The 4187-nt window shown below is 44.5% G+C and overlaps 1 pseudogene; it reads right to left on the reverse strand.

The window, feature by feature from the left end:
- The window catches only part of LOC102473473 (ubiquitin-conjugating enzyme E2 E3 pseudogene), a 45269-nt pseudogene extending 41214 nt beyond the window's left edge, over positions 1-4055 (reverse strand).
- Positions 4056-4187: the final 132 nt, after the last annotated feature.

Below are 4187 nucleotides of genomic sequence, written 5' to 3' on the forward strand. Positions count from 1 at the left end.
TGCTGGTGGGAATGTAAATTAGTCCAGCCACTGTGGAGAACAATTTGGAGATTCCTCAAAAGTCTATAAATAGAACTACCATATGATCCAGCAATCCCAGTCCTTGGTATCTACCCAAAGGACAGAAGAATTCTTCATCGGAATTGCACATCGATGTTTACTGTGGCACTGTTCACAATTACTAAGACATGGAACCAACCCAAATGCCCACAAACAGATGAATGGAATGAAAAACTGTGGCACATATACTCTATGGAATACTATTCAGCCATTAAACAAACAAACAAACAAACAAACAAACAAAATCTGGCTTTTGACAGGAAGTGGATGAATATGGATGACTTACTGCTGAGTGAAGCAAGTCAGGCTATGAAGTGAGACATTGTATGTCGCCACTTAATATATACCGAGTATCCACACTCTATAACCGAAACTGATTGACTGAAAGACAGTAAATGGGTGTAAATACCAGATATAGTGTGTGTGGAAGAGGAGGGCCTGAGGAAGGACATTTAGAAGAAAAATACGAAGGCAAAGCATTAATGGGACAAAGAAATGTGGTATTATCTGTTGAAGATATTTTATAGTTTTATCAACTGGACTAGGGAGAAATGTTCAGATGCTGAAATACTCACTTTGTAAGCTAATAGTGTGATTGAATGTATAAAAGAAAATGAAATTAAAAAAAATCTGTAACCTCTAAAAATAAATAAATAAATAAATCATGAGGAGACTCCATTCAGAGTGGATTTTTCTTCATTTCCCCGTCTTTGTCCTCATGGCCTATGCTGCCCCTGCTGTTCCTGAGTTCAGAGCTTTAGGCTTCAAACCCTCCAAAGTAACCTTCCTGACTCCGCTGGGTAGCTGGGTGAGGACTTTGAGTCTACTATGTTTTCAGTCTCTGGCCTTCAGAGAAGATAGAGCTTCCAAGGTCTGAGCCCCGGGTGCTCTTCGGAGCAAGATGGAACCACCGCCGTCAGTCATCTCTCCGCGCTAGCCTGGCCTTGACCCTCTGTTCTTGGGGCTACTCATCACTTTCTGTCTTCTATAGATCTGGAACTCTCTTCCCTAGGGGTGCGTCTCCAGGTCTCTTTCTTTGTGGATTAATAAAGTTTTTCTTTAATTGCCTCCATTTTACTGAAATGTCTTGAAGTAGAGTAGATAAACACATTTGGTCATTTTAATTTTAATTGAAAGCCCAAAATTAATCCGTCACCCTTAAAAATGGGGTGAATTTTCAAGGAAAATCACTCAGTAGGTCTATGTCTTAGCTCTGCCACTAGATGGTGCTATCACATCTGAAAGATGAAACTCCCAGTCGGTCAAGGCTGTAGAAGAAATCGGTAAGATCTGTGTTCTTAAACACCTCTCATTTGGGCAAAACAATGCTCTTAGATATGGCCATTGTGTTTCTCAGGAGCTTATTATTATTATTATTATTATTATTAGAAGAACATCTTTTAACTTTTCCTTGGTACCTGAACCATGAGTGAATATTCTTTGAATTTAATTTTAGTGTTTTTGAAGTTCTTTCTACTATGAGTGAGAAACAGAGATGGGCACCCCTGACAGGGTCATGCTATGATCCACCCTCAGACCTCGAGGCCGGTCCTCGATCATGGGCCACCAGCACACGTAGCAGGTACAGGGAGGTCTCTAGGTGAACCAGAACCTTCCCACGTGGGCGCACCTCACAGAGCATCGTGTTAGGTTATGCCACTGTCTGACCCCGTGAGTGAATATTCTTACTCATATGTACCAGATTAAAATCTTAGTTACTTTACTTTTCCAAGCTTTAGACCTCCCATCTACAATATCACAAGACAATCATTTTTCTCACTTTTTAAAGAGAGGTTTATGGTATAGGGTGTGTGCTCTTGCCAGAGAGACAGAAAGTGAGAAATCACTTCCCCAGGGGAGATGGCCATGCTGCAATCCCTTCTTCTCCATTCTCCTTTCAAGATCTTGAACACACGTGCACATGCACCCAGTGCGAGTTTTAAGCCGCTATGCCCAGGACTCAAACCGTGGATGACTATGTGGGAGTCCAGTTACGCAGCCATTACGTCATCTACTACTGCCTACAGCTCATGTTTTACAAAAGCCAAATTTCTATTACAGACCTTGGTACACAAAAATGCTAGCAGTGGCAGCATTATTAGCATAGATACTGGCTTTTAAGATGACCACTTCAAGATCAGTATAACTTCTAGGGATCAGCAGATGGTGTAATGGCTATGTCGCTGGACCCTCATGTAGTCGAATGCAGTTCGAGTCCCAGACCCGGTGGCTTGAACTTATGCCAGGCTTGTGTGCGAGCATGCCCAGGATCCTGAGAGGAAAATGGAGGAGAAGGGATTGCGGTGTGGCCATTCCCCCTGGGGGGTGATTTTTCACTTTCTGTCTCTCTGTCTTGTGCTCTATAGCAAAAGCCTCTCAAAAAAAAAAAAAAAAGAAAGAAAGAAAGATTAGTATAACTTCTAGAAGTTATTATTTTAAAAATAAGTTTTTTCTCCTCATTCCCAACCATATCTCACTTGAATGGTAAAGGGATTTTTTTTTAAAATATTTAAGATCTTTATTAACTGTTGTTTGCAATTTGTTGACTTTTGAAAAAATCAAGTTGTAAGCTTCTATTACCCATTAAAAATGAAGTTCTTAAAAATCTCAACTGGCTCAAATATGAAACAATTTAAAAATCTTTAAAGATTAGCAGATAGCATAGCAGTTACATCACTGGACTCCCACATGGCCAACTGCAGTTCAAGTCCCGGACCCGGTGACTTGAAAAATCATTCTGGGCCCATGTGCATGCATGCCCAAGATCCCAGGAGGAGATGGAGGAGAAGGGATTGTGACATGGTCATTCCCTCTGGGGGCGGGGGGTGATTTCTTACTTTCCCTCTCACTGTCTCTGTCTTTCTCTCTCTTCCTGGCAAGTGCACATGCCCTAATGCAAAGACCTCTAAAAAAATAAAATAAAAACCTTTAAATGTGTATTGAGAAAAATCAGACTTAAAAGTCACACACACACACACACACACACAGACATACTTATTTATTTATTTATTTTTTTGCTATAGGGCACATGCGCTCGCCAGACAGACCGAGAGAGACAGAGAGACAGAAAGTGAGAAATCACCCCCGAGGGAGGATGGCCATGCTGCAATCCCTTCTCCTCCATTCTCCTCTCGGGATCTTGGGCACGCACGCACACGTGGCTGGCATGAGTTTAAGCCATCAGGTCCGGGATGAATCGCGGTTGACTGCATGGGAGTCCAGCAACACAGCCATTATGCTAACTGCTGGTCCCTACACACACACTTTTCATTAGCAAAAGAAAAGAAGACATCTTTAGGTGAAAATAATTTTAAAACCCCACGCTGCATAGATAAAGCAGATAGTTCTAGTCACCTGGTCAATGGGCAAAAGCGAGCACTTAAGGTCTTTAGCTCCAATCTTTGCTCATTTCTCATTGCTGGAATTTAAAAATCACTTTTTTTTTTTTTGAGAGGTTTTTGCTATAGGGTGCTTGCGCTCACCAGAAACACAGAGAAAGACAGAGAGACAGAAAGTGAGAAATCACCCCCCAGGGGGGTTGGTCACGCCGCAATCCCTTCTCCATTCTCCTCTCGGGATCTTGGGCACGCACACACACGCGCCCAGCATGAGTTTTAAGCCACCGGGTCCAGGACTCGAACCACAGTCGACTACGTGGGAGTCCAGTGACATAGCCATTTCGCCAACTGCTGGTTCCTAAAATTCACTTGCTGTTGGATGAGTAAACCAGATGATGGCAGAGGGAGTACACCGGTCTCGGCTGGAGGCTAGGCTGCTTCTGTCTCCTCGCCCTCTTGCGTTTGGGGGCCTCTGGGCCGCACTGCCATTGAGGTGGCTGCTGACCTTGGGTCTCCTCTCAGTTTTCCTTACCCTTCTCACTGCGCTCCTCTCTGGGCAGTCCTCGGGGAGGAGGGTCCCCTGAGCCCTGGTGGTCAGCGCCCTCCCTCACCTCTCCCTGCACAGGAGGGCTGGGACAGCGGGTTGTCAGGGGACATGCCCTTGCAGAAGGGGCCTCGGGGCCTGGCCTCGGGAGCGCGCTGCGATGCCGGTTCTCCCCACTCTTGCCCTAGTGGTAACTACTCGGACGGTCCTCTAAGGTCAGGTCTGCCGTGTGCTGCCTCGCCCTG

Source organism: Tupaia chinensis, unplaced genomic scaffold, assembly GCF_000334495.1.
Source record: "Tupaia chinensis unplaced genomic scaffold, TupChi_1.0 Scaffold000619_1, whole genome shotgun sequence".
Lineage (NCBI taxonomy): Eukaryota > Metazoa > Chordata > Mammalia > Scandentia > Tupaiidae > Tupaia > Tupaia belangeri.